The 13,355-nt window shown below is 44.0% G+C and overlaps 1 pseudogene; it reads left to right on the top strand.

Moving 5' to 3' along the window:
• Window positions 1–262: 262 nt before the first annotated feature.
• LOC147708653 (uncharacterized) overlaps window positions 263–13,355 on the top strand; it is a 210,160-nt pseudogene continuing 197,067 nt past the window's right edge.

The following is a 13,355-nucleotide window of genomic DNA, read 5'->3' as shown; positions in this document are numbered from 1 at the left end:
AAGTATTCACGCTGGTTAGCACCACTTTTGTAGCACCAAACCAGCTCAAATGGTTTGAAAATCTCCCCCTTAGTATTTGACAAAAGCTATGTTCCTAGCCTCAAGTTGAGATATTACATTCTACAGAATTAAAGATTATGGTCTGCCGGTTTGATACTAGGGATTGTTTTTTAAAGCAGTCTGTCTTCATTGCTAACTGATCTCCCATCATCTTGAGCAGCTGTCCGAGTTCACAGACGTGGAGAAAGTCGGCTGCAGAGTGATGGTGGAGCTTGCTCGCTGGCTTCCCGACGTGGTACTTAGGAACATCCTGGGTCTTTTTGAGATGGAGGCCATCCCACATCCATATGTTGCATTGTGCCTTCAAAAAGTCATTCAAGGTCATGGTAAGTTGCCTGGCATTTGAGAGATCCTTACATCAGGGAAGACCATGCTAAGTGAAGTGAGAAATGGAGTAAGTTCTGTTGGACACTATTGGTACAATGATCACACTATCCAAGATAGATGATGTTCAAAGCACAATGGGGTAGTGATAACCACAGACATGGGTCTCCGGTTAGGAGCGTACAGCACTGTGAAATCTCAACCTAAGTAGTTCTGGCAGTTAAACTTAGAACCATAGGGTTTAACAGCAGATAAAGACGGTTGAGCCATCAGCCTGCTTACTGCCTGCTTCTTGGAAATGTATATTCCAATCTGGTTCTCAGCTCCTGCTTTTCCACTTAGTAGTTTTCTTTGCCTGTCTCACTTGAACATTTTAAATTAAGTTACTGATCCATACAATTTCTGGCAGAATTTAACTTAGCATATTTGGTACTCTCTCTGTGATATCATTGTTACTTGTTAGCCCCTCTCCCTTCCACTTAAGTTTAACTTTCTGACCTCTAATTTGGGGGAAATTGATGCTCCCAGGTTCAGGGCCCAGGGAATTCATGAGCAACCCTTCTAACAAGTATGGCCTCTTGTAATTGAAACACCAGTAACCAGATACTACTGTGAGATCACAGAATGAAGAGAACCTCCCTTTAGACGTTGACTCTCAGGGAATTGGCTGTCCATTTCCCAGAATCTCCTACAAGGAAACATAGCTAGTCTCCAGAAAGGACCTAAAAAAGTACTCTTCTAAGTCTTTGTGTGCCGCCTGTGTCAGATCGAAAGAAGCCCAAAGGCTGCACCGTCTCTCTGTTGGGCCATTCATCTCACTCCAATGTACACCCAATGTGCAACCCAAGGCTCTCCCTTTATATAAGGACCGTAGCATTCCTGTGTACTTATGTTATTTCCATCGGTGTTATGGTCGTTGGTGCAAATTGGGAAATCCTCCTGAGTATGAGGATGAATTCAATGAATGGTTTGCGTTGCTCCCTGGGCGGGAGGGCGTCTCCAATTGCACTCCTTTGGGCATGATAAGGCATTAATGTGTGAAAAGAACACATCTTTGTATTACTGAAGAAAGTAATATGACACAATGGATTAAAAAGCAACAATGAATAAAATTGATTTGGAAAATAATTTAAAAGAGTGAATATTGTATTTAAATATAAATGAGTGCAATTGGAGACATCCTCCCACCCAGGGAGCAACGCAAACCATTCAGTTCAAAGTACATCCCAGTCCTAAGGTCTATCTGTTGTATGTTTCAGTTTGAAGGGCACTACAGGACTCCCATCTCTGCTGTGGCACCTGTGTACACCCGGGCACCACAGGCTTTTGCCTCCACTATGCAACCAGTCTGAGCTGTGTTTTTTTGTTGTCACCTCACAGTGTCCATAATGAAGTACTCCGAGGGTTTAATCCTTGAACGCTTTCTACCCATCATGAAGAAAGCAAGAACTTTCGCCCAGTGTTGGTATTTCTGCCGCGGTAAGTATAAACTATTAGGAAGCTTCTCTGAAACTGGATGGAGCGAGCACCCACTGCAAGGATACTTTCAATTTTTCAGAAAACACCAGGGATAATTTTATATGTATGTATCATTTTAATCAACAGCCTCAGAGTTTGTCTGAGAATTTTGCCAAAATCTTCTGGGTTTTTAATTAATCTCTGAGAAATGATTTGGCTTTTCTTCATAAAATGATCAGATTCTATACATTGTGTGTAAAATTGATATGCTCTGTATTATTTTGAGCGACAGCTGAGGTATTAGAATGTGTCAAAAGTCATTAAAAACTGCCCACCCTCCCCCTTGATTTTCATGCACCACAAGCCTGCATTCTGGGGAAGGGAAAAGTTGGTAGGGCTAAGGGTGTGTATAGACAGAGCATAAGTGGGCAACTGGGCAGAACTGATTTGTATTTTCTCTGCAGCCTTTCAATCCTTAACTTGGGCATTTGCCCGGAGCACAGAAGCAAAGCTTGTTCCGCAATATTTGAAGGGCTATGTTATCTGCAAGGTCTATCTTGACATACCATGCATGAACACCAAGGAAAAGTGCAAGGTAAGTTTTCAAGTCAGAACGGATTCTTGAGAGAGACAAAGCATGCTACTATTATCTACTGAGTCCCCAGTACCAGATACATTATAAAAATGTGCTAACATGCCAAATATAATATCCCTTTTATCACCATGGATCATTTGAGGAAGGGGCCATGATTCACAAAAGATGGAGCCTTGTGAGGATCAAGATGCCCCTCTCTCTGTATGAACAGTGGTAATAAATGGTATGCAGCTGTCAGTGAGTGAGCATCTATGGTGTTTCACTGAGAAAAACTAAACAGGTCTTGGCTGCTACTACTGGAAGGTGGCTCAGACTAATACCATGCGGTTGGTCACTAACTGTCTTTAGTAGCAAAGTCAACAAAAGACTTTGGACTTGAATTCAATCCCAATTAATTACCAATGGTTTAGATTGAATCTAGAACTCCATTCATCACTTCTTTTTCTAAGTGAGATGGCCTAAGTGCTTATCATGATGGCTGCTTCAAAAAGGGGATGCCCTAGTCCATTGTGCTATAGGCCATATGCAGAGCGGCACTAATGAGGCCCAGTCAGCCATACATTGTCTGAATTTGCATATACTTACATTCAGTGCAAACATACTAGCTTCAAATGGAATTTTCCTATTGTAGAATGACCGAGGCTGATTTGCAAACAGTTGATCATTATCTGTAGTGGCAAACTGAGCAAAAGAGTGATGGATTAGAATTCAGCCCAAAGTACAAAGGGTTTAGGTTAATCTGTTCTACCCATCATGTCTGAATTTACTCATAGGCATATGCAATGCTGTCTTTCATGCGTAGAAGTTGTCAACAATACTATTTAACCATTACCAGAAAGTAAGACTTTAACTGGCACATGTATCAAGGTCGGCTTTTGCGATTCCATATTAGCGATTATTAAGGAATCTCAATTAATGAATCACACAAGCCTATCCATGTAGGAATTGCTATAAAAATAGAGATTCCTAAACATTCCCTATTTGCGACTCACAAATTGCGAGTCACCATTAAGGAATGGCTTCCCATTCATTCCTACGGGCCTACAGGCCCATAGGAATGAATGGGAAATTGCATATGCAATTTCAAGGGTACAAGGCTGTCAAAAGGACAACCTGTTGCACCCCTGAAATTGAACTGTGCACACGTGTTGCGCACACACATGCCCCAAGGGCATGTGTGTGTGTAACCTACAACTTTAAAAAATGCACTTTAGTGCATTTTTCAACATTTTCGCTATTTACCATCCGGTATAATTTCTCTGTAAATAGCGGATCCAAATAGCAAAATCGCTATTTTAAAAGGCATCTTGCATTGCATTCAAAGCATTGCAATTTGTGATTCCTTAAGTGCAATCACAATTTGCGATTTTTGCATTTGGGATGATGCATCCCAAATGCCAAAATACCGGTCGCAAAGCGGCAGATTCTGAGAATCTGCCTGTTTGCGACCGATTTTTCCTTGGATGCATGTGGGCCTAAATCCGGACATGGGAGTAAATCAAATGACATGGGTCTTGTGAGTATGGGGCAAGTTGGCTTCCTCTGCAAAGTCATTGTAAAATGGGATAAATAAAACAAGAAACTGTGACTTCTGCAATTAGGAAAGAAACGTTACCTTTTGACTATGGTAAGAACTTCCTGACATAAAGATGCATCTCCACCACAAGTATTTTGCCATACAAAAACAGTGAGTTTCTCCTTGCTTCACACATACAGAGGTCAGAGGCATGTACTTTCTTCTGTGTTACTTCCTGTAGATCCGTGAACAGGTGTTACTGACACTTGGCCCAATGGCGACTCTGCTTCCCCCAGAGCAGCTGGCTTTGGAACTACCAGGGGTGTTCCGAGAGGTATTATACCTCCAGGCAAGCCTGCCCAAAGAGAACACCTTTGGCCTGATAAAGGTATGTCTGGGGCAAATATACCCCTCAGAAACGTCTACTGTATGTTTGTATGAATTATGTCCTTGATGTATCAAAGAGAATCATAAGGGGATGTCTAGTGAGAAAATGTTGTGTTCAATCAATCAATCAATCAGAGGATGGCCCGGGACCAGGGTTCAATTCCCGACACGGCATGGTCGTGGACCAGGGTCAGCGGACTCGATAATTCTCGCCTCGGTGCCTACTCTAACCAGGGATCACACTCGGAAACTCTGGGCATTAGCTTACCTCATCTCCACAACGGCCCCACACATACGCCGGGGATGCCTGGTTTCACCTTGGAGCTACCCAGTAGGGACCATCTCACAGGGAAAAACCAGGACGGGTTCCCCAGCGGTCTACAGCGCGGAGATACCCCATGTGGGGTGATTCATGCGCTTTACAAGACATCAATACATACATACATACATACATACATACATACATAAAGCGCGCTACTTACCTGTGAGGGTCTCAAGGCGCTGAGGGGAGGGGTTGCCGCTACTGCACGAAAACCCTGGTCTTGAGGAATTTTCTGAAGGCGAGTAGGTCTTGGGTCTGCCGTAGGTGGCACGGGAGGGTGTTCCAGGTCTTGGCGGTAAGGTAGGAGAAGGACCTGCTGCCGGAGGTTGTTCGCTGGAAGCGGGGGACAGCGGCGAGGGCGAGGCTCGCGGAGCGGAGCTGGCGGGTGGTGGTGTAGAAGCTGAGTCTGCTGTTCAGGTAGGCTCATCCGGCGTTGTGAAGTGCTTTGTGTGCGTGGGTGGTGAGCTTGAAGGTGATCCTCTTGTCAACGGGGAGCCAGTGTAGGTCTCTCAGGTGGGGGATGATGTGGCTGCGGTGGGGGACGTTGACGATCAGTCGGGCGGAGGCGTTTTGGATGCGTTGTAGTCGTCATAGGTGTTTGGCTGGGATTCCTGCATAGAGTGCATTGCCGTAGTCCAGTCTGCTGCTGACGAGGGCCTGTGTCACCGTTCTTCTTGTTTCGGTCGGGATCCACTTGTAGATCCTGCGGAGCATGCGGAGGGTGTTGTAGCAGGAGGAGGAGACAGTATTGACCTGTTAGACATGGAGAGGGAGGAGTCGAGGATGAATCCTAGGTTGCATGCATGGTCGGTGGGTGTCAATGCTGTTCCCAATGTGGTCGGCCACCTGGAGTCGTCCCAGGCTGAGGGGGTGGGTCTGAGGATGAGGACCTCTGTCTTGTCCGAGTTCAGTTTCAGAAGGCTGCTCCTCATCCAGTCGGCGATGGCCTTCATTCCCTTGTGGAGGTTGGTTTTGACGGTGTGTGGGTCCTTGGTGAGGGAGAGGATGAGCTGGGTGTCGCCGGCATAGGAGATGATGTTGAGGTCGTGATGGCGGGCCACTTGTGCGAGGGGGGGCCATGTAGACATTGTACAGTGTTGGGCTGCGGGATGAGCCCTGGGGACGCCGCCGATGATGTAGGGGGTATTCTCTGCTTGTCTTTGAGATCTTTGTTGGGTTTTTGTATGGCTTTCGACACACCTGACCTGGAGCACAGATCTGAGTGGTCATTATCTTGGTTTTCCCCTTGTTTTCACCGGGGATATCATAGTTGGGCCTTCATTACAAGTGGCACAATAATTCTGATGGTACAGGTCTCATTGTAATCATGAGGTTTGGAGGAATATGGTAGCTCTATTGTGTTTCATCAAAAGCCCCGAGGAAAAACAAGTACAGTAAATGAAATGTGACTCCCATATGTTATTGCTCCCAAAATGTGAGTCCTTGTTATTTGCCCTTCCTAGACTCACATCGAAATAGCAGATTATGATAGGCCACTCATAATAAGGGTCACAGTAGTGCAGATGTAATCTAAGGAATCACAGAAATTATTTACACTGGTGCATTATTTTTTAAAACCCTTTAATTTTCAATTTTCTTGGGAGAAACTGCCTTTTTGTGTGGTCGCTGCACCACTACATAGGAAAGTAATGCTTTTGGAGATTCAGTGTGTTAAAAAAGCAAAACTTTGAATCAAGACCATTTCATTTTTTTCTTCCTTCCATTTTTTAGCCTTCCTGCCTCACTAGGAAATAAAAACAAACTTGTTCACAACGTTTTAATGTATAAATTATTTTTCCTTTTTCTATAATCCCCATATTGAGACAGACACAATAACCAACTGGTTTCATTGTTACAATTGCACTTCATACCACTCATAAGAATTCTAATCATGGGCCCCTACTGGGGATCCAGATCACTAATTCCCTTTAACCTCCATCGTTGGACCAACATCTACCTTATTTTTCATGAGTTGGTTTATATACTTTGGAAAAGGTTATCACAAGTCTGTCCTTGTATGTTTTCTTAATAGCTATAGTTCACATGTGCCTCATAAATGTCCTATAGAAAACATCTAGAAGCTGGGAAACTGACCATATACATTTTGTAACACCCAATGTCCCCTTTCCCCCCAGAGCAGCCTTATCAACAACTTCTATCTTAAGATTCGTATCAACTCACCCCTCTGAGAATTCTGATCACCTCTCCCTTTTGGGTATTTGCATCAAATCTCTTGGGATCCTGAACTTCACTTGCCACAGAAGATCATACTCTCCTACCTCTTGAGGATTCTCACCCTGTAAAGCTTCTGATCTATTCTTCCTTCTTGGTGATACTGATTACCACTCCCCAGTCAACCACTGACCCCCTTGAGAGTGTCCACCACAAGGATCTAGATCACTTCAATCCCCTTGACTGCATTAAACTCCTTTCCTGAAGATGGAGCTTGATATTTTCCTCAAATTTTTAAAGTAATGCTTATTCATCACTAGGAAGGGCCATGTCCCAAGTGGTGTCAGATGGCTGTGATTGCGTTGCTTAGTTGGTCAAGATCTGTTGTTTATGTGAAGTAATCATTTAATATAGTTGGAAATGAATGTGCTAAATGAAATTGAAAGCCATATGGATGAGTGATCTCTTTATAAAGGCTTCCCCCTTACTAACTTCATGTTCTTTTCCATTCAGCCTCTCGAACATTTCCTTAGAGCTGGTGTCACAAAAGCTTGCAAGGAAGCTTCTTTACCGGAAGGGTTTGCAGCACTGCACAACATGGTAGGGGATTTTTTGAGGAGACTCTTCTATCATGAAATCACTGTATCTTCTGAACAATAAAGATGATCAGTTGGTGTGATGGACACACATGCTAATTACATAGTAGAGATGTGGACTTTACTCCTGCGCGTTCACTGACACCTCACATGAGAGAGCACTAAAAAAAGTCCCCTGTTATCTCCATCACAGAGTGCTGAAAATGCCACCCATTGTCTTTAAAGCACAACACTTTAATGGTAATCCGCTGTCTCCAAAGGTGGTGATTTCCCTAGCTTGTGAGTGATATCATTACCCACTTTTTTCATAGCAAGGATCACAGAACTCCAGTCGCTAGGTCTATAGCAGGAGACTGAGCACATGATTCACTTGTCGACAGCCAAGGAATGACAAAGATATTCTGTCTCTCAATTCACTTGGTAAAAAAGGTCAACACCTAGCTTCACTGCTGAAGAGTCGAAACTAACACCCACTAGATCTATAACAGTAATTCTGAAGTGAGTACAACAGGGTGTGAACTAAGGCAAATGTAGTAGTGCATAAAAGTCTTAAATGAAGATTTTGAGAAGAGCGCATCTGTTGTGGTCGAATTGTAAATGCTCTACAAAGTAGCAGCACCGAGTTCCCAATTTGTAATCATAATATCATGTTCTGTCTTTGCAATGATTGCTGTCACTGTGATGTTAGTCATGAAATGAAGACTTTTAATACAGATCTATTCCTTTCTATCTGGGAAGAGGCCAATATTATCATAAAGAAGGGAATGTGAGTACTGATACTTCTGGAAAAGCTGTTCACAATTCGCAGACTGCGATTCGCTCTCATAAGTGATAGGTTAATGTTGTGCTAATGGCCAGGATCTGAATACTCATCCACTTACCAGATTCGTATGGCCATTCAGGGCCGGCTCTAGGCATGTGCAAGCTGTGCACCTGCACAGGGCCACCAAACCCCAGGGGCCACCAAGCCAATATATATCCTTAATATATTAATCCTCTGAGGATGGATACATATTTGCGTGGTGGCCCCTGGCAGGGATTTGGCGGCCTCCGGCTCTGTTCCACTTCTAAACTCCCTGACCCCCTCCCCTCTTTACTGGCCTGCGCGCTCCGCCCCGCCCGGACCCCCTTTTCCGGGCCCCCTACCTACGCTCCCTGCCCAGGGCCACCATGAGCCTAGAGCCGGCCCTGGGCCATTACCATACTGTTCACAATCAATATCTGATCCCAATCACTATAAGATGATGACCAGAGGGGAACTTAAAAAAACCATTAACACATGAATATTAATATTTTCAGTGTTTATATTTGGAGCTTTTGCCTAAAACCGGTTTGCCTACAAGTTTTTGGTTAGGATTTTGATAGAAGTTGCAAACCCTAATGTGCTAATGAGACTGGGTAAACAGCTTGGTGTGCAGGAAGGAAAGATCTTGACAATGATGTCTTATAGTCTGCCTAGATGTCTTACTTGCTGAGGAAGTTGACATGAGGTCCAACAAGGACAAACATTCAATTTTTCTAGCAAAGGTGTTAGACTTCTGCATAGATTAGCATGATCAGGGGACCACCTATGTATGTGGCTGAGAAATGCTTCTAATGGTGGTCAAGTCACTCAGGCTAGAGACTTACCTGTGTTCTATGCCAAGCAGTTGAACAATAGTGTGTACTGTGAAATGACAGATGGAGGGTAACTTACCGAGGTGAAAAAAGCAAGTGTTTACACAGAAAGGTAAGTCAACACCTGGCAGAGTTAGCACTCAGTCCACCCGTACAAGGAGGTTGATCATGGGAAGTCTCTGGAAAGAGGTAAAAATATATTTTTTCTTATTCTGGGACAGCTTGTGTGAACTCCTTGGGCTGTCAGGTATTTCCATGAATAGAAGGTCAGCAGCAGCAGAGCAGAGCAGGAGAGCTCCTCAGTTGGCCTCAGCTCTACATTCACATAGGTACTAACACCAGGTGCGGCCGGCACAGGTAACTGCGGTTGGGCGGGCGGGTAAGGAGGGAAGTGGGCAGACAACAGGATAGTGAAAGTAAAATAAAAAAATAAGTAAAACCACCTTGATGAGGCGATACGGCGAGCGCAAGGTAAGCAGTTTTATTTATTTATTTTACTTTCACTATCCCGTCATCTGTCCACTTCCCCCCTCGACCGCCCTGCCTCCACACCAATGCCCCACCGCCCCACCCTGGTTACCTGTGCCGGCTGCACCTGAATAACACAGACTTGTTGAGGGATCCTCCATAATATATGCACATTCAATGGCAATTGCACAGCAGCCTAATCATAAAGAAAGCCTTTTTAACATTAAAACTATTTGCTCAGCAATTGCCTGAGACCAGCTTTTAAAAATCAGTGGCACACACACATCACACTCACAGATGTATTTTCACCAAAATGCTCAGGGGTAGTGTATTTGACATCTCAAACCCTTTGATCGCCCAACGTAATGATTGGGTTGCTCATTTGTTTAAGCATCAGCCCCTCAACTTCTTTCTGTTTTCCACGGTGGCCTCAGTATGAGCTGGCGGCAAATTGGTTTGAGGATACCGGGTCCCGGAATCTATCATTCTTGGCTGTTATCCCGCTTCAAATTCTGGCTATCATGAGTTTTCCCTAGAATGAGAATAACAACTTGGACCCAGAGTTACCAAAACTTTTGGGATAATAAAAACGCATTTCGGCTCCTGACAGAGAGCTGGGACTGTGAGGAAGGTCTTAACTGCACACAGCTCTGTTATCCACAGTATCAGAGATCCTCTTGTTCTGCACATTACAGTATGTGGGACCATAAATGATAACCGCCCCCTCACTAAATATTGTCTTCTTTTCTTTGGCAGATCTCTGCCCAGGAACCTCTGTCTCACAAGGGGCAAGCAGCTAAACAGACCGCAAATGAGCTCCTCCTCCTGCTTGGTGAGTACAGGATTGGTAAATCCTCAAACCCCATTTATTTGTTCGTCTAAAAATTTAAGTGTAATTGAAAAAGTGAACTAGTTCATTGGTTATTGGCTTGTACTATTCACCTTTGCTTCTGGCTGTGCCCTCCCCACATATCTCTATATTGCCTACTTTGCCAATGCTTGTGCATTGCTAGTTCCACCCATGCCCTTACCACTGCTATTGCCAGTTTCTATCCATGCCTTGCTGATAAATCACATGAGTGCATCTCCACTGTCCATGGATCCTCTGAACATAACCTTCGCTCTTGTCTCCAGGCTCATTCTGTTACTCATAACTTTCCCCAGAACCATTTTCTCTGTTGATGCATCTTCTACTCATGCTGCTTTAGTTCCTTTCTGTCTCTGCTTCCTCTGCCATGCCTCATCAGTAGACACTAATCACCTCCTCACACCCTGTGGCCATACATCTTTCTTTTTTCTCATCCCTTCTTTTCCTTTGCCTGCAACCTGCCCATGCTCCTACACAATCCCTCCAACAATGGCTGTTTATAGACGCCTCCTTTGTTCATGTCTCCTCTGCTCATGCATGTGCCTATACATTCTCTGTTATTACCTTCACTGCCTTACTCTTTACTACATCTGTTCAGTTGTATTTTTTAACAAGTATGATTTCCATCACAACTAGATTTTGAGGCTAAACAGGAAAGTGATTGCCAAAATTCAGTGCAATACAAACAAGTAAATCTTTATTTGTAGTACTATGTCAAATGTGATGATGGTGAACATATTCTCAAACACTTATGACAAGGGAGGGCTTTGGACTGCTATGGTTTATCAGCCTGCATTTAGAGACCAAAATCTGATCTTTGTTTGTAGTCTGGTATATATCCGGGAAGCCTAAATTTACAATCTTTAGTCTCTGCCTCTAGCCTCGTCGATCCAGTCTTTGGATTCCTATTTACATGCACCTCAGTTTAAACCTAGATTTTACCCTGCCAACGAGCATCCTGGTTACAGGCCTCAATACTCATGTTTTGCATCTTGGCAATATATTTGTGAACATCAAGCAATAGGCTTAGGCTATGTTATGTTAATATAGCCTTTGACACGGTTGATCATTCCATCCTTCTCACCCGTGTCAGGGCAGCGGGCATCAGGGGGCCTCCCCTGGCTTGGCTCACCTCCTTCCTGAGGGACCGCACCCAGGCCATCCATCTAGAAGGGTTCTCCTCTCCCCCACGTAAGGTGCAGTGTGGTGTCCCCCAAGGTTCTTCCCTCTCTCCTCTTCTATTCAATCTTTATATTTTCCCCCTTATTTCTGCTCTACAACAACTGGAGGTCACTGTCTTCAATTATGCAGACGACCTCCAGTTGATCTTCAACCTCTCACACTCTCCTGAATCTATCTCTAATTTCCAATCAATCATGATTTTCATCAGGGACTGGATGAATTTTAACCACCTCAAACTCAATTCAGACAAAACTGAGCTGGTTTTGACTGGTGGTGCATCCAGTCCCTGGACTTCTATGTTTTGGCCCCCTTCACTTGGTTCCCCCCCCTCACCTTCTCATTCTGTCAAAACACTTGGGATCACGTTAAACCAAAACCTTACTTTGCACTCTCAGATCAGTATGGTGGTGTCTTCCTGCTTCTTCACTCTTCGTACTATCAGGAAAATCTCTAGATTCTTCTCTCTTCCCGCTCTCAAACTCATCATGATGGCAATGGTCTTATCACGGCTGGACTACGGTAACATCCTGTACAACGGCGTTCCGGCTTATGCTCTCCGACGCCTACAGCTGGTTCAGAACCAAGCGGCACGTCTCATTTATGTTATGTTATGTTATGTTAAAAGAATTTGTTACCGCGCACGGACACCAATTGGTTTCATGGCGCTCAGAGACAAGTGGGAAGAAAGAGCAGGTGTGAGTGGGGAGATTAATCGTAAGCTAGCTGGTAGAGATAGGTTTTAAGAGTTTTACGAAAAATGGTGTAGTCAGAAGTGAGCCGGATTGAGAGAGGGAGAGAGTTCCAGGTAGAAGGAGCAAGAAAAGAGAAACAGGCGCCACCATGTTTCTTGCGTTTATACCTGGGGGTAATTAAGAAGTTGTGAGCAGAGGACCTAAGATGCCTTGAAGGAATGTGACGGTTGAGGCTAAGAGAGATAAAGGCAGGGGCAAGTGCAAACAGAGATTTGAAGACAGTACAACCCATTTTAAAAATACAGCGGGACGCGACCGGGAGCCAATGCAATCTTTTCAACAGGGGCATGTCATGTTGGTACTTTGGCTGTTGGAAAACCAGTGTAATGCGTTGTAATGGTATGTGTAGTAAAACCTGCGTTGTAACAGCACTGCGTTGTAAAAGTTGCGTTGTAAAGGATGTTTTCCGTGAATTGGGCTGTGATCTCTTTAAAAAGACTAGGGAGCAATAGGGAGAAGACACTTCTCTTGATGCAGGCCGCATCTTTATGACACTCATCTTGTTGCACTGCTATGGCACAGTTCCAGGCCCCACTAGCTACTGTGTCTTATAGTAAACACAGAAGACATTTATATAGTATGAATATTAGAGTTATTGTGAACAGGTGAGAAACATTTCCATTTATTGTTCATGGATTGTTTTACATTAAACCCAATGATTGGTGATGATCTGAAACCAAAGACAATATTTCAATAAAACAGTCTGATAGATCAAGGGCCTGCCATCTGGTTAGAAAAGTAATTGCTAATTTTGAATATGTTTTGCCTCTCTCTAGAGACAACTCAAAGTAAACTACTGGATGCAGGAGCTCCAGCGTCTGGTATTGAGGTAAGTAGCTGTGTCTCACCAGAGAGCCTGTGCCACGGGTTAACGTTTAGGGGAAGGGACAGCAGTTTACAACATGCTTATCAGGATCTAAGATGCCTAATTTGCTTTATTTAGAGTGCTAATTTCCCGGTTAGCACAAGGGTTCTGTAGAGAGACAAACTGAACAGTTTGTTAGAGTTTCCATGGTGTATTAATGTTATGTGAAATGC

The sequence above is a fragment of the Lissotriton vulgaris genome, chromosome 6, assembly GCF_964263255.1.
Source record: "Lissotriton vulgaris chromosome 6, aLisVul1.2, whole genome shotgun sequence".
Lineage (NCBI taxonomy): Eukaryota > Metazoa > Chordata > Amphibia > Caudata > Salamandridae > Lissotriton > Lissotriton vulgaris.
Note: the sequence above shows the minus strand (reverse complement) of the source record. Positions and strands in the feature narration are given on the sequence as shown.